The sequence below is a fragment of the Pseudonaja textilis genome, chromosome 2, assembly GCF_049901715.1.
Source record: "Pseudonaja textilis isolate UNSWEBS1 chromosome 2, rPseTex1.2, whole genome shotgun sequence".
In the NCBI taxonomy this organism is placed as follows: Eukaryota; Metazoa; Chordata; class Lepidosauria; order Squamata; family Elapidae; genus Pseudonaja; species Pseudonaja textilis.
Genome location: NC_141991.1, coordinates 254,926,822 through 254,947,161, shown reverse-complemented (window position 1 = coordinate 254,947,161; position 20,340 = coordinate 254,926,822). Strand labels below are relative to the sequence as shown.

The window sequence follows — 20,340 nt, the reverse complement described above, 5'->3', positions numbered from 1 at the left end:
AACACACAGAGAGAGAGAGACATAAACACAGAGAGACCCGAACATAAACACACATACACTCCACCTTTGCTGCGGAGCAAGAAGTGGGGCGCGATCCTATGGGATTCAGATAACCAGAGTTGCTAGGGACCTTGTAGGTCATCTAGTCCAACCCCCCCTCCCCGCCTAAGCAGGAGATCCTACACCATTTCTGACAAATGGCCTGCTTGCTGTCCCGTCCCGTCCCCCCCGGAACCGGGACACTCTCCTTGGAAGGCAGCCCCCCTGGGCTCCCGGGAGAGAAGAAACCCGATCCGCCCTGCTTGGCTCAAGCCCCCTCAAATCTCGCCCTTCCCTGGTGGGCTGGGGCTGAATCCCCTTCCTCTGGTCTTGCACCGGGCTGGGAAGCCTTCCCTCCCTGAAATTAGGGAGAAAACTGGGGGGGGTGCAACCATTTGGGGAGAGGGGGTCCAGGGGCCTCTTCTCAAACCCCACACATTCGATTCGGAGGGAAGCAACTTTGGGAGAGGAGGAAAAATCTCCTTCCATTCCCCCCTTTTTTAAATGCCTATTGGGATGGGGGGTGAAGGGGCTTCCAGGCCCCCCTACTCATCCCAGCTGACTTCTGGTCTGGGGTACATAAACAAAGAGTTGGAAGGGAATGTTTTATGAGTTGACACCCACTGCATAATCCTGTGGTCCTCCTTAAACCAGGGGCGTCAAACTCAAGGCCCGCGGGCCAGATCTGGCCCACGGGGCGCTTAAATCTGGTCCGTGGAGCCGGCCTGGAACTACTGAAAGGACCGGCCCGCGGTGCCTCTGCTAGCCGAACAGGCTGTGAGAAGGGGATGCGTGCGGCCCATTGGTGGTATTTGGCCGGTTCGAGCTGGTTTGAACGATCCGGTAGTAAAAAAAAAAAATGCTTTTTCCGACGATCAGCTGTGCCGCGCAATTTAGATTAGCTAGAAAGCAGGAAATCTAAATTTCGCAGCCCAGCTGATCCCGCCCCCCTCGTACTTACCTGAATCCCAGGAGGCAAAAAAAAAACGGGGCACGGGGTGTGTGTGTGTGTGCTGCGAAAGGAGGGGAGAACCACATAGCCATGTCCAGGTCCCATGACCACCTAGCCACACCTACAGAACCAGTAATAAAAATATTTGAATCCCGCCACTGGTACGGCCTCCGTGCGTCCTGTTTTCGGCCTCCACGGCCTCCTGCGACCCGTTTCCAGCCTTGGAGAGGCCCATTTTTAGCCGTGAGCGCTCCTGGAGGCCGAAAACAGGCCACGTAGGGGCTTCGCAGGGCCTCCACATGGCTTTTTTTAGGCCAGCAGAGTGCTGCTGGAGGCGGCCGTTCCATTTCCCCCCTTCACCTGCGCCCACCAGCGTTAAATTTGTCTGCCACCCATTTCATCACAAGGTCCTCACGCATGCCCTGGTCCAGAGGTGGCATTCGGCCGGTTCTGACCGGTTCTGAAGAACCGGTAGCAGAAATTTTGAGTAGTTCAGAGAACCGGCCAATCCCACCTCTTGATAGGCCCCGCCCCCATCTATTCTCCACCTCCCATTGAGTCCCAGCTGATTGGCTGGGTCTTTTTGGGTTGCCCTGCACAGGAGAATGGAGCTGGAAAGCAGGTCAGTGGGGTGGGGGGGAATAGGATTTTGCGGTATCCTTCCCCTGCCATGCCTACCAAGCCACGCCCACTAAGCCAGGCCCACAGAACTGGTAGTAAAAAAATTTGAATCCCACCACTGCCCTGGTTCCTTCCAGATTGGACTACTGTATTGCGCTCTACATGGGGCTGCCCTTGAAGAGTATCCAGGAGCGTCAGCGGATGCAGAATGCAGCGACACACTCGGTTATGTGTGTTTTCGGCCGCTGTTCATTCTCTGAGTTTGCCGTTTAGCTCCTGGACGTTTCGTTACCAAACTAAGTAACGTCTTCAGGGAGACTTGGAGTGAAGTGTCTTATTCTGTTTTTCTTCCATTTATATGGGTTTCGAGTGGTGTTGTGGTCAGTTGGTCCCGTGAATGGTTGTGAAATCCAAACTGGTAAGGAGGTGGTTGGTTCTGTGGCTGATTGGTTGTTTGGACAGTCTGGTTACTTATAGGTTCATACGTTGATGTGTTGATTGGTGGATCCGTTGGCGAATGCCAGGCTTGGATGAATTCGCGTAGCTGGCGGGTTTTTGGGTTTCATGCCAATTGAATTGGTGTTGTTCGTTGTCAACGTGGCTCGGGGATTTCTGGTTATGCCGTTTGACAGCCAGCTGGCGTTTGTGAATTGTGGTTATTAATTGTCATCCTTCTGTGTCCTCCAGAAGTTGGAAATGCTCCAACACTGGAAGTTTTAAAGAGATTGGACAATCATTTGTCTGAAGTGGTGTACAGTTTCCTGCCTATGCTGGGGGTTGGACTAGAAGACCTCCAAGGTCCCTTCCAACTCTGTTATTCTAGTCTAGTCTAGTCTAGTCTAGTCTAGTCTATATTTCTATTCTATTCTATTCTATTTTCTATTCTATTCTATTCTATTCCGTATTTCTATTCTATTCTATATTTCTATTCTATTTTCTGTTCTATTCTATTCTATTTGATTCTATTCTATTCTATTCTTATTCTGTTCCTATTCTATTCTATTCCTGTTCTTCGTTCTATTCTATTCCTATTCTTCATTCTTCTATTCTATTCTATTCTATTCTATTCTATTCTATTCTATTCTATTCTATTCTATTCCATTCCATTCCATTCCATTCCATTCCATATTTCTATTCTATTCTATATTTCTATTCTATTCTATTTTCTATTCTATTTTCTATTCTATTTTCTATTCTATTCTATTCTACTCTACTCTACTCTACTCTTATTCTGTTCCTATTCTGTTCTATTCCTATTCTTCATTCTTCTGTTCTATCCTATCCTGTTCTATTCGTATTCTTCAATATTCTTCTATTCTATTCTATTCTATTCTATTCTATTCTATTCTATTCTATTCTATTCTCATTCCTATTCTATTCTATTCTCATTCTTCATTCTATTTTGTTCAATTCCTATTCTTCATTCTTCTGACGATGTTACCTTGTTTGGGTCATGAAACATCTTCCAGAAAGCATCCAAGTTCAGAAGGCACCAAGGACTTCCCAGTTCAACCCTGAGCATCAAAAATCTTCCCTTCTGTTGGTAAAAGAGCACCTGTCCAGCGGGAAGATTTGGACAACAGGGTTGTAATTCCCGGCTTGTTTTGACAACCAGAAAAGGAAAACTCCTGAGTCCACGTCAATAGGCCTAAAAGTTGCAGCAATAATAATCCAATAAAATAATATTTTCCAAAGCACCAGAGGGCAAAACAAGAAACTGTAGGTGGAAAACTCATCGAGGAGAAAAGCAACCTGGAATTGAGCAGAAACTTCCTATTAGTGGGAACAATTAACCAGTGGAACTGCTTGCCACCAGAAGTTGTGGGTGGATGTTTTTAAGAAGAGATTCGATTACAGATTAACAGAGTTGGAAAGGACCTTGTAGGTCATCTAGTCCACCACCACCCCGCCACCCAAGCCAGAGATCCTGCTATACCATTTCTGACAGATGGCAGCCCAGCCTCTTCTCGAAAGCCTCCAGGGACGAAGCTCCCACAACTTCGGAAGGCAACCTCTGTTCCGTGGGTTGAGCCTAATCTAGACCATCGCTGATCTCAAATGCTATAGGTTCTCCTTTTTGCTTGAGCCGTGGGCTGGACTAGAAGATCTCCGAGGTCCCTTTCAGCTGCATTCTGATTGACCCTACCACATGTCTCTCTCTGAATGTGGCTCGCTTAAGGAATGGCACCAGCCTGCCTTCCTGATGACAGAGGCAGGACCAACTCTGAGATGCCCGCCCTTATTGCCCATATATTATATTATATTATTATATTATTCTCCTCCCAAGTAGACCCAGCCAGCCTCGTTTGAAGCGTGCCCAGCAGGAAGGAATAGACGGGCGCGGACGGCCTGCCGTTCCCTTCAGACTCTTGTCTCGGTCTAATTAGCCGTCCCAAGGGCTCAACGACTGTAATGTGTTTTAATAGCTGGGCTGGGTGGCTGAGATGCCTTTTAATCTGCCTGCTTGCCTGCCTGGCGTTTCCCTCCCAGCTCTGTAATTGTCGTAGGGCGGCAGGAACGAAATGAGAAGCCACTTTTGGTCTTCGGGCTGCAATTACTCTCTCTGGTTCGGGGGGGGGGGGGAGGGGAGAAGTCCTCTTCCATGTGGGATCCTGTCGTCAGAGAGAGCGAGGACTGATTAGAATTAGAATTGAATAGGAATAGAGCAAAGCAGAACAGGAGTAGAGTAGAGTAGAGTAGAGTAGAGTAGAGTAGAGTAGAGTAGAGTAGAGTGAATGCAAAGAATAGAACAGAACAGGAGAGGAGAGAAAGAGAAGAGAATGCAAAAGAAGAGAAGAGAGAAGAGAATGAAACAGAAAGAATAAGAACTAGAGTAGAGTAGAGTAGAGTAGAGTAGAGTAGAGTAGAGTAGAGTAGAGTAGAGTAGACAATGCAAAAGAATAGAACAGGAGAGGAGAAGAGAAGAGAATGCAACAGAATAGAACAGAGGAATGAAAAATAGAAGAGAGGAGAGGAGAGGAATGGAATGGAATGGAATAGAATAGAATAGAATAGAATAGAATAGAATAGAATAGAATAGAATAGAATAGAATAGTAGAATAGAATAGAATAGAGTACAATAGAATGGAGTGGAGTGCAATGGAATGGCATGGAATGGAATGGAATAGAATAGAATAGAATAGAATAGAATACAATAGAATAGAATAGAATAGAATAGAATACAATACAATACAATACAATACAATACAATACAATACAATACAATACAATACAATACAATACAATACAATACAATACAACAGAACAGAACAGAACAGAACAGAATTCTTTATTGGCCAAGTGTGATTGGACACACAAGGAATTTGTCTTTGGTGCCTCTGCTCTCAGTGTACATAAAAGAAAAAATAAAATACATTCATCAAGAATCATAAGATACAACAACATTTAGTGATGGTCATAGGTTACTAATAAGTAATCAAATCACACTAGGGAACAAAAACAACATAAATTGTGAAGCTGCAAGCAACACGGTTATAGTCGTAAGTGGGAAGAGACAGGTGATAGGAAGGATGAGTAGAATAATAGTGATACAGTCTTACGAAGTAGTTTGACAGGGTTGTGGGAATTAGTTGTTTAGCCGAGGGATGGCATTTGGGGAAAAATTGTCCTTGTGTCTAGTTGTTCTGGTGTGCAGGGCTCTATAGGGTTGTGGAAGTTGAAACAATTTATGTCCAGGATGTGAGGGGTCTGGCGGTCGGTTGGAGATTCATCAGAACCAATAGAAAATGGGGTGGGCACTGGGAGGGTCTGTGCAACGTTCAATTCGTGCTTTTAAGTCTATCACCTGCACCTCTGTAACTGTCTGGTTTGGCTCTGCAACCCAACAAGACAGAGAGACCAGTGAGAGTAATTAGGACTGCAGAAAAAACAATGGCTACCATCGAGGACCTGTATAATACTGCACGAGTCAAAAAGAGGGCTGTGAAAATATCTACACACCCCTCACATCCTGGACATAAACTGTTTCAACTCCTTCCCTCAAGATGATGCTGTAGAAGAGCGATGGCTAACCGTTTTGAGCTCCTGTGCCGAAAATTGCTTGTGCGCTCACATGCGCACACTCACATGTCAGCACCCAGAATGCAATGCAGCGCCCCCGCATATGCGTGTGCAATCTCCCCGCCCCCTTATTTACATTGCACATGTATGTGCCTACCAGCTGATTTGGGGGGGCTTTTTCGGCCTAGTGGCTCGAGGGAAGCCTCTGCAGCCTTTGGAGGCCGAAAAAGGGGTCCGTTTCGTCACTTCTGGTATTTCCACTTAATGACGGCCACAAACAAGCTGGCAAAATCAGGCGCGGTGCTATGGTGACCTGTTTAACGATCCCTTCTCCCTTTCCAACTCTGTCATTCTTTTAATCAATAGAAGGGCCTTCTTCCAGAAGTTGTGGGTGCTCCAACAGTGAAGATTTTTAAGGACAGCCGCTGAAATGAATAGGGTCTCCTGCTTAAGAAAGGGGTTGGACTAGAAGACCTCCAAGGTCCCTTCCAACTCTATTGCATTCTATCCATTAGGTTGAGTCCTTCCTAAATTTCTTCCTCCGACTGTTGAGCTACTGGGGGCTCCTGCCTCTCTTCTCTAATTGTCTCCCAGGCAGCCTTTCTTCCTTTCTTCCCCCCAAGGCCATTCCCACATTCCTTTACAGCCTCCATTACCTCAAAGCTGAACCCGGAAACCCTTCGAGGCAGCAAAACAGGTGGCTGTGTGTGGTTGGAAAAAAAAAATCACACCTTGAAACCACAGCTTGCTTCCCTGCCTGCGGTCCGTTCCCGCAAAGATGCTTCACAGCGTGGGTTGCGATTGTGTCTTCACGGAGCCAGCCTGCAAAAGCTGCAGAACCCACATGGTGTGAACAGACGTGGCTTGGCTAATTTGATCAAACCTCGCCTGCTCGTCTTTTCCTGGCCACCTCCGCGATTTTGGGGTTTTTTTTTAAACTTCTTCCAGGCTGGAACACGTTTTCTCCTCTTTCTCCTTCCGAAATTGTCCTTTCTCGTTCATTTGTTCTTTTTCAGAATTTGGACAAAGGGGTCAGATGATTGCAAATCACGGTAGCCGGTGTGGTTTCGTCCGTCAGTGGTTGGTTACCATTCTTCCAATTTCACATTTTAGTATGCAGTAATTACTTCCTGCCCTCAATTAGAGCATACAAAACCTTTGCTAGACCAATACTCGAATACAGCTCATCAGTCTGGAACTCACATTCCGTACCTGATGTTAACACAGTTGAGAAAGTCCAGAAATATTTCACAAGAAGAGTTCTCCTCTACTCGTTGCAGAAGACCTTATGCCACCAGACTCGAAATTCTAGACCTAGAAAAACTAGAACTACGCCGCCTTCAGTCCAATCTAAGTATAGTATATAAAATCATACATTGCAATGTCCTACCTGTCAATGAATACTTCAGCTTCAACCATAACAACACAAGAGCAAACAACAGATAAAAACTCAAGGTTAAACGCACCAAACTTGATTGCAGGAAATACGACTTCAGCCACAGAGTGGTCAATGTCTGGAATCCTCTACCTGACTCTGTGGTTTCTTCCCCAAACCCCAAAAACTTTAACCTTAGACTGTCCACTATTGACCTCACCCCTTTCCTAAGAGGTCCGTAGGGGGCGTGCATAAGCGCACCAACGTGCCTACCGTCCCTGTCCTATTGTTTCTTTTATTTTTCTTGTATGTATCCATGTATTCATAACTATTTTTTACTTATACCTATTATCTTGTAAGCAATTGACACACCAAATAAATAAATAAACCAGCCCTAAAGACCTACAAGTTCTAATGAAAGAAAGAAAGAAAGAAAGAAAGAAAGAAAGAAAGAAAGAAAGAAAGAAAGAAAGAAAGAAAGAAAGAAAGAAAGAAAGAAAGAAAGAAGAAAGAAAGATATGGCTTTTATTTTATTTTTATTTTTCTACCTGTTGCACATTAGGTAGGCTGGAAGGAAGCAGAAAACGAGAATCAAAGTTGGAAGGGACCTTGGAGGTCTTCTAGTCCAACCCCCTGCTTATGGAGGAAATAGCTTTTGTGGGTGTTCCAACACTGGAGGTTTAAAGAAGAAACCGGACAGCCACTTGTCTAAAATGGTACTAGAGGGTCTCCTGCTTGAGCAGGGGGCTGGACTAGAAGACCTCCAAGGTCCCTTCCAATTCTGTTTGATTGACGTGCCTGGAAATAAGGAGAAATTTCCTGACAGGGAGAACAATCAACCCCTGGAACAGAAGTTGCCCTCAGAAGTTGTGGGAGCTTCATCCCTGGAGACTTTCAAGAAGAGGCTGGACTGCTATTTGTCAGAAATGGTGTAGGGTCTCCCGCTTGGACAGGGGGTTGGACTAGATGACCTACAAGGTCCCTCCCAACTCTGATGATCTCTTAATTTGTTAAAAGTCTAAAAGGGAACTTGCCTCAGATCTTGACACTTCCCATCCAGGTAATTCAGCAAAAGTTTTTTTTTTCCTCCTCCTTCTGGGGTCTTCGCCAAGACTCGGCACTCCCACGCTTGCCAGGGAAAAAGGAGATGCCATTTGTCTCTGTCAAGCGCAGCCTTATTTTTAAACGGAGTGTTTTAAACACTCGGCAGATGGGACCGCTCTCGCCTTGGAAGATGAGGCGGAGGGGCTTTGAAGGGGCCGAGCAGAAAGAAAGTGGAGTTGGGAAAAAACAGCAGCTCAGCGATGGAAGTGAGACAGGGGCATTCTGCTCACAAATCGTCCTCAAGCTACGACCACAGGTGAGCCCCAAATGCCTCTTGCAAAACCAAGAGGTTTGGTTTTAAGTGAATTTTGACTCATGGTTTTGGTTTTAAGTGAATTTTGGCTCATGGTTTTGGTTTTAAGTGAATTTTGACTCATTTTACGATCTTCCTTGCCACCGTTGTTAAGTGAATTAGCCAGACAGTTGTTAATCTGGCTTCCCCATTGGCTTTGCTGGTCAGAAGGTCAAAAAAATAATAGACAATGGGAGGCAAAGTAAGAAGAGATGAATAAATATTGAAAGGCGAGCAAGAGATGAGGGTTAAAGAGAGGAAGGAGAGAGAGTCCACATGAAGGGGTGTTGTGGGAGTTAAGATATATAGTGATTAATTTTGATAAAATGAAAAATGGGAAATCAAGATTGATTATTAAAGACCCAAGTGGGATTCAGATTTCTTAGGTTCTGTGGGCGTGGCCCATATAAATTATGTGGGTGTGGCTTGGTCATGTGATTGGGTGGACGTGGCTTGCTGACTGGGCATGGGTTGGTGGTCATGTGACTGGCTGGGCGTGGCTTGTACGTAAATATTATAAATATGTAAATATTGATTTTTTTTATTTCAAAAAAGAGCAACTTTTACTCAAAATCAGGCAAAGCAGGCAGGCAGACTGAGTTGCACACAGAATCACAGATTCACTCAGAGATCTACCTTTTTGCAATCTGCTACCTGAGTCTCTCACATAAAATTCGCTTGCAACAAACTCACAAAATTAACTCACAACACACCATGTGTGTAAATATTGAATTTTTTTATTTCAAAAAAGAGCAACTTTTACCCAAAATCAGGCAAAGCAGGCAGGCAGGATGAGTTGCTCACAGAATCACAGATTCACTCAGAGATCTATCTATCTGCCATCGGCTACCTGAGTCTGCACTGAAAAATAGAAGCTTCGGTCCTAAGGAAGGTTCAGCTCTGCTTTTAGGTTAGCTAGAAAGCAAGAAATCCAACCGTTTCCTGCTTTCTAGCTAATCTAAATATCACAGCTGATTGTTGGAACAGCTGATGGTCGGGGGGGGGAGGAAAAATAGCAACTTACCAAACGCAGGCAAGTTTGATGGCGCGTATGCCAGGTAAGAGTGTGTGGGCGGGGAGGGGCCAGCCAGTGGCGCGATTTGCCGTTCTCCGAACTGCACAGAATCCCAACAACTGGTTCTATAGAACAAATCCAAACCGGTAGAATCCCACCCCTGGTTAAGGATATGTAAATTGTTAACCAGAAGAAATACAAGGCTGAATATTTTAATTGGAATACATATAGAATTAAGTTTTTTATTATAAGACTACTATTAAGATATGTAATTACTAATGGAATATATGTAAAATTAATATATTATGGAGGAAAGTCATGTGGAATCTGAGGAGGAAAATATAGATATATGTATAAGATATATTAATGTATGTATGTTTGTATGTATGTATATATTAGAATGTATACCCTGTTAAATGAATATAAGATGGAAAATAGGACCTATGTACTGCAAGTGGATTAGAGAGGGACTTGTGTTAAAAATATAACAGTGGCACAACTAACATTAAAAGGGGATAAATATTAGATAATACAACCTAAGATGAATATATGAATGATTACCTGAATGATATAATTTGTTAAACTCTGCAAATATGACTATTGAGAAAATATGTATAATACAAAAAAATGATATTAAAAAGAATAGAGAATGATACAAAGCAATATATGAGAATATTGAATAACAAAAGCTGGTACGTGTAATAATATTAAATTAGATAAGAAAATGGATAATAGGAATATGAAATTAGGGTCATGTTTGTTATTGAAATGTTAAATGACCTGGAACCAAATGGTTCACCCAAGGATGTTGTAACTATAAAACATGTATACAAAATGTTTAATGATTTAATTGGAGTAACTGCCGGAATCCTGACAGATGTATGTAAAGGAATACAAATAAAATTTTATTTAAAAAAATAAAAAAATAAAATAAATACAAGCCAGTTTCCAAATGTCTGGATTTTGCTCTGGTGACCCGAGGGATGCTGCAACGGTCGTAAGTCTGAAAAACGGTCATAACTCTCTCTTTTTCAGTGCCATTGCAAGTCGAGGATTACCTGTACAGATAGTTCTCGTGTCAGGGCTCCGACATTCACCCCCATTCAAATCATAAGTCTCTAGCCGCATCTCTCAGAGTAAAAAAAAAAAATGATTTATTAGGAATTGACATGTCGGCGTTACCTGGGTTCAGCCGACACTAAAACACATCTTTCATTTCCCCCTTGGCCCTGGTCTTCCCTCCCACCCCCTGGATGTACTGTATATTCTCCAATGGGACACTTCCATAGCCAAGAGTCATCAATCATGCTCTCCAAGTAATAATCTTGCACGCCAACAGCTTCAGCTGCCTAGCAATTATCTGAAGCATTTAAGGAATGCACTACTTTCCAAACTCCCTTTCTGCTGGCAACTAAAAAGACCAAAGAAGTATTTTTTAGTTGACATCTCATTCTACAACCCTTCGTTGATTGACTGTTCAGAGTTACAACAGTACTGAAAAAAAGGGCTAATTATCGTTTTTCACACTTAACGACCATTGTGGCATTTCCAGGATCACGTGATCAAAAATGCTTGCCAACTGACTCGTAGTTATGACCGTCCCTGTGTCCTGGGGTCGTGTGATCCCATTTTTTGAGGCCTTCTGACAAGCCAAGTCAACGGGGAAGTCAGATTCAATTAACGACCAACTTGAAGGCAGTGATTCGCCTAACAACGGTGGCAAGAAAGGTCACTAAAATGGGGCAAAACCCTAAGAACTGTCTCGCTCAGCATCGGAAATTTTATGCTCAATTGGGGTCATTAGTCAAGGATTATCTATATGCCCTCTGTTGTAATAAGTAAAATAAACATATGAGGCTTTCTGAATTTCCTTGGACTGGACAGTCCATTTAGCAATTCATTAACATCCAAAGTGCTTAGAAAAAAAAGCAAAGACCACGAATGGGTTAAACTGAGTTAAATATTGGTGACACCAACGCTGCAAAATAACTGGGAATAATGTGCCAGACTAATCCCACAGCATCTAGTTGACCGTGGCTGGTCTGGAAAAAAACTGAGCAGGGTCAAACTTTATTCTCCTATTCTAATTACTTTTGTTTCCTTTAAGATTGGACCTTGGCTCTTCTGGTTGGCTGCGTGACTCTTTTTATTTGCATTTTTTAAAGAAATGTTTTGTTTGTAAGCCCATCCCCCTCCGGAGTTGTCAAGGAGTCAAGCAGCCTGGAAATTTGAATAAACAAATATTTGGGGTTTGGAGGCCCTCAGTAAACATGATTTTAAAAATGGGTATTTGGATAGGAATGTTGTGTTCCGTCAGCAGCTTGCAGAGCTGGCAGCAGAATCGGATAGTGGGGAGGAACGGGGGCCAGTCCTGGAGTCTGGGGAGGACTCGGACGAGGGATCTCCGTCCGACACAGAGATGGGGCCAGGGCCATCTGAGAGTTATGTGCCGACTCCAGAGCCTCCAGAATCTGACATCAGTGAGGCAGAGGAACAGAGGGAGCCTGTTCCCAGTGTGCGCTTGCACAGAGCTGCCGGAAGGCAAAAGCAGTTAAGACAAAAGGGGCGACTCGGGAGTAAGGCTTGGAGATGATTGGTCCCTTCCATAAGACATAAAGGAGGAGCAAAGGGACAGGAGCCTTTGCAGGAAGCAACTTTGTTCGTTCTGGTCGGTTTAAACTCGGGACGTTGTGCTCCATTTGGCCTTGTACAGCTAATGGGCAATTTAGTCGTTGGCAGCATTTCCAGGGAGATGAAGGTGGGTGCTTATCAGCCTTATCCCAAAGGATTGTGGCAGAACTTCTGTTGGACTATTCACAAACTGTTTGGGACTCATTACAGGCTGGGAATGCCTATAATTCACAGCAGTTGCAAATAAAAACAAAAGGTTTCGGGGAACAGCGTATGATTGTTACTGTCTCAACAAGCCTCGGTCAAAACATGACCACTGGGAATTTCCAAAGCTGTAGACTGGACTAAAAAGTCATAAAATTATCATGGAAGAAGACAAGTAGCAAATCAACTCTTAATAGGCAATTAACTTATCGCATAATCAATTGGTGGTTTTCTTGTAGACATTTCATTACCAAACTAGGCAACCTCATCAGTACTATATAAATGAGTGCCTGTGGGTGTTTTCTGAGCTTGGTGATTTTTTTTCCAGACGTTTCTTTACCAAACGAAATAACAGCAGCAGTGCTATGAGAGTGGAGGGTTTACAGAGGAGGAGGAGGAGGAGGAGGAGGAGAACCGTAGTGTCCTTGGTGCTCTCTGAGCTTGGTTGTTTTGTTGTAGACGTTTCATGACCCAAGTAGGTAACCACATCAGGGCTAGAAGGAAGAGGGGGTTGCAGGGAGGAGGAGATGAACCGTGGTGTCCTTGGTGCTCTCTGAGCTTGGTTGTTTTCTTGCAGACGTTTCATGACCCAACTAGGTAACACATCACGATTAATCCATTTCCAGAAGGTGCCGCTTCCCCTTTTTTCAGAATTATTGGAACATCCCGTAAGAGTCACTTTTGTGGGCAGCAAACAAATTTAATAAAAAATAAACAAACGAACAAGGGTTCTAAAGGAAACAGTGAAGTCACAGGGAGGAAAAAAGCCAATTAAAAAAAATATATATTCTTATATGTACACACACACACACACACACACACACACACACATTTGGTGTGTTTGCACTGTGGAACAAAGGTGATTTCCTGCGTTTGCTTTGCTTTCTGTGCAAACAGCAAAGGGGGTGTTGAGTTGTGCAGAGGTCACCTTTCTGTTTGTCCTCCATGCATTCCGGCCCCGCAATAAAGATTTACAAGGGACTTTTGTTCCATCTGGGAGGAGAGAGGGAATTCTTTCTGTAATGTTTTGCAAAGTTACCCACTTGAAAATGGGTGGACTTCAATTCCCAGAATTCCTCACCCAACTGGCTGGGGAATTCTGGGAGTTGAAGTCCACCCACCTTCAATTAAACAAGGTCGGGGGATTCTGGGTGTTGAAGTCCACCCAAGATACGTGCCAAATTTGAAGTTTGTAGGCTTTACAGTTCTGGAGATTTTTTGTGATGATGTTTGAGTGGCATTTTGCTTTTATATATACATAGATAAGGGTATAAGGGTATAAGGCCTCCTGTTTGAGAGGGGGTTGGACTAGAAGACCTCACAGAACCCTTCCATTTTCTGTTCTTCTGTTAAGCACGCCCATGTCCAGCGTCTTGATTTTCTGACCCTTACATTCCCCCCTGCTGTCTCCATCTTTTAATTTTTCTCCTGTTTTGGGTGGGCAGCAAGGTGAGCGCTGGGAATTGTTACATCTCCGGTTTATTTCTTCGAAGTCAGGATTTGCCGCTTCAATCAATGAAAATGTGAATTTTAAAACGAAAACTCGGTGTCGATTAAAAATTGGCTGCAGTTCAGCCAATTTTGGCAAGAGGAGTCCAAAATTTCTGTTGCTGAGCGAGACAGTTTTGCCCCATTTTACGACCTCTCTTCCCACGGTTGTTAAGTGAATCTGGCTTCCCTGGCTTAACGAAAGGGGAAAAATGTGATCCTTGGAATACTTGCAACCGTCGTATGTCCATACTAGTTGCCAAGCATCTGAATTTTGATCACGCGACTGAGCACGGTCGTAAAGTGTGAAAAACGGTCTGAAGTCCCCTTTCTTCAGGGTCGTCGTAACTTCGAACAGTCCCTTCACAGATAACACAGATCATCAGAGTTGGAAGGGACCTTGTAGGTCATCTAGCCCAACCCCCAAAATGAATTACGATAAGTTCACGGAGTGCCCCCCGCATGCGATTCCTGACTCGGCTCTCGACTTTTTTTTCAACTTTTTGTTGTTTTCTTTTTGCAAGATATTTTCCAGCTGACTCATTCCGAGCACATGCTCAGCCGTCACACATCGCGCTCAAACCGGCTTTCGCCCACGTTTTTTTTTTTTGGTGGGAGGAAAGATAAAACAAGCATCATCTTTGTCGCAAATGGGTTTCACAAAGGCCTCCCGAAGACGCGGGAAGCAACCGAGTGTTCATAGCTGACCTCAGCAGGCTTTCTACGGGGAAGTTGAAGGAGGTGGATGGCGGGGGGGGGGGTTGGAATCAGTGGCTTCCATGGGAGGAAATTGGGGTGGGGGGGGGGGCCCTGCAGGTACCTGGGTCCAAAGTCTGGTTATGGCTTGACTCTGTCTCGGCTGGGTTTCCCAGGCCACACAGTGAGAGCTGCCTGGTTTTGAGTTCCATGTTCACATTCAGACATGCTGTTCTCTATCGACCTTTATCTTCTATCTCTTTGTCGTCTGTCTTATCATCCATCTTACTCTCTGTCTTTCCCCACCTACCTACCTATCTCACCTACCTGCCTATACAGTATGTCTATAGGTCTATCTGGCTGGCTGTCTATTTATCAGCCATCTATTTATCTATCTGTCTGTTTATCTATCTACCTATACCTACTTACCTACCTACCTCTCATCTGCCTGCCTATGTGTCTGTCTGTCTCATGTATAAATACCATCCGTCCATCCGTCTAATGGTCTCACTGTCTACCTCATCTGCCTGCCAGCCTGCCTGCCTGTCTGTCTCTGTCTGTCTGTCTGTCTGTCTATCTGTCTAACTATCTCATCTGCCTATCTGCCTATGTGTCTGTCTGCCTATGTGTCTGTCTGTCTATCTCTATCTACCTACCTACCAACCTACCTATACTTACTTACCCATCTACTTCTCATCTGCCTGCCTATGTGTCTGTCTGTCTATCATGTAGAAATACCATCTGTCTGTCTGTCTGTCTGTCTGTCTGTCTGTCTATCTATCTATCTATCTATCTATCTATCTATCTATCTATATCTTCTACCTACCTACCTATCATCTCTCTCTCTACACTTATATTTATCTATCTATCATCTAGCTATCTATCAATCTATCATCTATCTATCTATCTATCTACCATCTATCTACAGTATCTACCATCTGTCTGTCTGTCTGTCTATCTATCTATCTATCTATCTATCTATCTATCTATCTATCATCTATCTATCTATCTACAGTATCTACCATCTGTCTGTCTGTCTGTCTGTCTGTCTGTCTGTCTATCTATCTATCTATCTATCTATCTATCTATCTATCTCTATCTATCTGACTATCTATCTAAATATCTCTATCTCTATTAATCTGTCTGTCTGTCTGTCTGTCTGTCTATCTATCTATCTATCTATCTATCTATCTATCTATCTATCTATCTATCTATCTATCTATCTATCTATCTGTCTGTCTGTCTGTCTGTCTGTCTATCTATCTATCTATCTATCTATCTATCTATCTATCTATCTATCTATCTATCTATCTATCATCTTCCTACCTATTTACCTACCATACCTTCCTTCCTTTCATCTGTCTCTCTCCCTCTCTCTCTCTCTGTCTCTGTATAAATATATATCTACCTGTCTCCTATCAACTATCTATCTTTAATCTATCTACATATTTACACATCACCTATTTATCTATATACCTGCACGCATATGCACATCCCTCCCTCTCCCTCCCTCTCATATCTCCCTCTGTTCGAAACTCTCGTCCGATGCAGAGGTCCCAATGAATGTTTGGCGTCTTCCCTGCAAGCGGGAAGTGCCAAGGGCGGCTGAAAGAGCCCTTGTCCTCGGCTGCCTTCCCTTCCAAGATGTGCTCCTTTTTAAAAATAAGATTTTTCAGCTCGTTGGGCGTGCAGGAGAGCCGCCGCTATGCCAAGGAAGCCTAAATGGGGAATGCAGCTTTTTCCTTAAACCCCCAAATGAATTTGCTTGCAAGAATGTGTAGTTTCAATGCTTTTTTTGTGTGTGTGTGTGTGTGTGACTCGTACGTGGTTTATTCCCTGCCTCGCGAGGGTTTTCCTGGGCTTGGCACCCTTTTCTTTGAAAGCTGGAATTTCATCTGCCCTCCCTTGTAGCTTTTGTTTCGCTCTGTGACACAATCGGACGCAGTTCAATAATGCTGGAAAATTTCTGTGCTTCTAGTCCATTGTGCATCCCATTTCTGGCAAAAAAAAAAACCCACCCATTTGGGAAACTGGACTCATTTAATGACCACAGCATTGGCTCAATGACCATCCTCAAACAGTTCGTGAAATCGGGCATGCTCCCACGGTGACCTGCTTAATGACCGCCACGACTTAATAATGACTGTAATCCTGGGCTACAATTCTGGTTGTGAGTCGAGAACCCACAGCTGGCTGGGAAATTCTGGGAGTTGAAGTCCACCTATCTTAAAATTGCAAAGGGTGAGAAACGCCGAGCTAAACAACTTGATGTCATCAGCAACCATTAATGTTTTCTGGAAGGAATTCCCCCCTTCGTCCTAAATGTTCAAAATGGGTCCCAAAAGATAAAAAGTCACAATGATTTTAAAATGGACTGAATGACCCCGAAAATAAGACCCTGTCTTATAGGGGGTTTTTTGCCACCAAAAAAAGGCACCAGGTCTTATTTTCGGGGGATGTCATCCACGGACTAAGCTCACTTGTGCACGTCGCTCCCGGCCTCCTTTTCGCTGTCGGAAGCCTTCAGAAACTTCTTCTGCGGCTGGCAAGACTTCCCTGAAGGCCTCTGCAGCCGATAAGACAGCTCTGGATCGATCCTGAGCTTTGTTACCAGCTACAGAGGCCTTCAGGAAAGTCTTGCCAGCCTTGCTGGCTGCAGAAGAAATGGATCAGTGTCGTGGTTCACCAGCAGCAGGTGCGGACGGCAGAGGTCTCTGATAGCGAGGACGAAAGGGAACCAGTCCGGGAGCCTGGCGAGGACTTGGACGAGGGTCCTGCATCGGAGGCAGGAATGGGGCCAGGACCATCTGGGAGTGGGGTGGTGCTCTGTGGCTGCTCTGATGATTCTGTGGCTGGGGTTTTCTATAGTGGCTAGGGTTTGGGCTAGAAAATTTGTAATTTGGGAGAGAAACATTTTGAATATTTTCTGGAATCTTATTCTATTCTATTCTATTCTGTTCTGTTCTATTCTATTCTATTCTATTCCATTCCATTCCATTCCATTCCATTCCATTCTTATTCCTATATTGTACTCCATTCCACTCCACTCTACTCCTAACCCCTATTCTATTCTATTCTATTCTATCCTGTCCTATCCTATCCTATCCTATCCTATCCTATCCTATCCTACTCTATTCCTATTCCTATTCCTATCCTATCCTATCCTATCCTATCCTATCCTATCCTATCCTATCCTATCCTATTCTATTCTATTCTATTCTATCCTATCCTACTCTATTCCTATTCCTATTCCTGTCCTATCCTATCCTATCCTATCCTATTCTATCCTATCCTATCCTATGCTATCCTACCCTACCCTACCCTACCCTACTCTACTCTACTCTACTCTACTCTAATTCTATTCCTATTCCTATTCCTGTCCTGTCCTATCCTATCCTATCCTATGTTTCCTGCCTGAGCAGGGGGTTGGACTAGAAGACCTTAGATAACAGATAATCAGAGTTGGAAGGGACCTTATAGGTCATCTAGTCCAACCCCCCACCAAGCGGAAGACCCTATACCATTTCTGACAAATGGCAGTCCAATCTCTTCTTGAAAGCCTCCAGGGATGAAGCTCCCACAACTTCCGAGGGCAACTTCTGTTCCATGGGTGGATTATTTTCACTGTCAGAAAAACTTCTCCTTATTTCTAGGTTAAATCTCTCCTTGTTCAGTTTCCATCCATTATTCCTTGTCTGGCCTTTGGGTGCCTTGGACAATAGCTGGATCCCTTCCTCCTCCTCTCTATGGCAGCCCCTCAACTATTGGAAGACCGCTATCCTGTCTCCCCTGGTCCTTTTCTTCCCTAGACTAGCCAGGCCCAGTTCCTGCAACCGTCCGTCGTATGTTTTAGCCTCCAGTCCCCTCATCATCCTGGTTGCTCTTCTCTGCACTTTTTCTAGAGTCTCAACATCTCTGAGGTCCTTTCCAACTCTGCTATTCTATTATTCTACTAATTGAGGAGATCGCTGTTAATTGAAGCTTTTCAGAGGTGACTCCTTTAGTATAATCACCCTGTGCTTTTCTTCACCATCAGTCCAGGCCTGTGTTAATAGGATTTTGGCTTCCAATCATTTAGTTGGCAAAAAAATCTGTCCTTTTTGTGGTGGTTGATATCTTCTAATGCTGTCGTAATTCCTTGGAAGCAGCCCAAAAGTTAAGCTGCTTTATTTAATCCATATTGGCAGGACTTGTGAAAAATTATTCTGCGTTTGTCTTCATCGGATGGATTTAACCTAAAGCAGTGTTTCAAAATCTCAGCAACTCAGGATGGACTTCAATTCCCAGAATCCCCCAGCCAGCATGTTTTAAGATGAGTGGATTTCAATTCCCAGAATTCCCCAACATTTAAAGAAGGGTGGACTTCAACTCCCAGGATTCCCCAGCCAGCAAAGTCCACCCATCTTAAAATTAGACTGGGAAGACGGATCTATAATATAGGCAAAGTGGTTGAAATCATTATCATTATTGTTATTGTTATTAATTAAATTCTTTGGCCACCTAATTCAGTGATTTACAACAAGATAGAACAATAAAATGTTCAGGATTCCGATTGCCAAGCAAGGCAGTTATTAAACGAGCTGCGCCCAATTTTACGACCGTTTCTTCCAGGGTTCTGAAGCGAATCACACGGTCGTTAAGTGAATTTGGCTTCCCCCATGGACTTTGCTTGTTGGAAGCCAACTGGGAAAGATCACAAATGGTGATCCCATGACCCACTAAGGGACACTGCAACTGACATAAGTACATGCCAGTGTCCAAATGTTCTGAGTAGGTGAGCCTGACAGTTGTAAGCGTGAGGGCAGATTGCAAAGATACTTTTGCCAATGTCGACGTAGCTGCAGTAACTAAACAAATGATTGTAAGACAAGGATTACCCGTAAACAAACTGAGTTTTTTCAGAAGACTGCATCACCCACATTCTAGCCAAGGTAACCTCATGTTCTGACCCAAACCTTGTTCCAAGGAAACAAACACGAAACAGGTAACAGCAAAACCTTTCAATGATTCTTTACGAATTCCATTCCTTCCCGTTGAAAAGGCTGTTTCAAACTAATTGTCTCTGGTAAGAACGAGCCTTGCTAAAGTTGTGCAAGGCTGCCAAGAACACTAGATAAAGTTACCAAGAAATATTTCAAACACAAAGAGTCTCCAAACACCAACCAAGATATTCTGAATGTCCTTGAAGCTTGAGTGCAAAAACTTCTTTGCTTCCTGCAAAGAACTCCAGTTTCTCAGCTTTTATCTCTTAAGGGAGGGGCCATTACCTTGAAGCCTTACTCCTGAGTCGCCCAGGCTGCTGCAGCTTCTCTTTCCTTTGAGCAGCCCTGTGCGCATGCGTACTGGGCACAGGCTCCTCGGGGGCCTCTTCATCATTGCTGCCAACCTCCACCATCTCCGAAGGCAGCACCCCACTCCCTGATGGTCCTGGCCCCATCCCTGCATCACATGCAGGCCCCTTATCTGAGTCCTCGCTCTCTGAGACCTCAGCCGTCCCCAACCAGAACACCACAGAAGAATCATTTGGAGCTCCTGTTCTGACCAAGGCTTCCTGAGACACCAACAAACGCATATAAAATCCAAAACTCTTTTTATTTTACTTCGCTGGCTGTGAATTATCGTCATTCACAGCCCATAATGAGTCTCACACAGTTTGTAAATAGTCCCATGGATGTCTGCCGAAATCCTTCGGGATAAGCCTGATAAGCATGCACCTTTATCTTCCTTGAAATGCTGCCAACGACTAAATGTTCAATCAGTTATACGAGGCTAAAACGGAATACAAATTCAACCCAGAGCTTCAGGTTTCAAACCGATCAGTACGAACAAAGTTGCTTCCTGCAAAGATTCCTGTCCCTTTGCTCCTTCATCATGTTTTATGGGAGGGCCAATCACCTCCAAGC

At 44.0% G+C, this 20,340-nt stretch overlaps 1 protein-coding gene, 1 long non-coding RNA gene and 1 pseudogene across 3 annotated transcripts in view; 2 read left to right on the top strand and 1 right to left on the bottom strand.

Moving 5' to 3' along the window:
• LOC148127460 (uncharacterized) overlaps positions 1–20,340 on the bottom strand; it is a 115,365-nt gene that overhangs the window by 47,969 nt on the left and 47,056 nt on the right. The window lies entirely within an intron of this gene.
• LOC113444937 (myogenesis regulating glycosidase) overlaps positions 1–20,340 on the top strand; it is a 33,034-nt gene that overhangs the window by 1,681 nt on the left and 11,013 nt on the right. Inside the window, exon 1 of one of the 2 annotated variants that reach the window (XM_087927590.1) lies at positions 8,346–8,367. The exons of the other annotated variant lie outside the window; for it this stretch is intronic. The gene's annotated coding sequence lies outside the window, so the exon portion shown is untranslated. Of the gene's footprint in view, positions 1–8,345; positions 8,368–20,340 lie in introns of those variants that run through there. 2 annotated transcript variants of the gene reach the window in all.
• On the top strand, positions 8,218–16,046 carry LOC148127461 (uncharacterized; annotated as a pseudogene).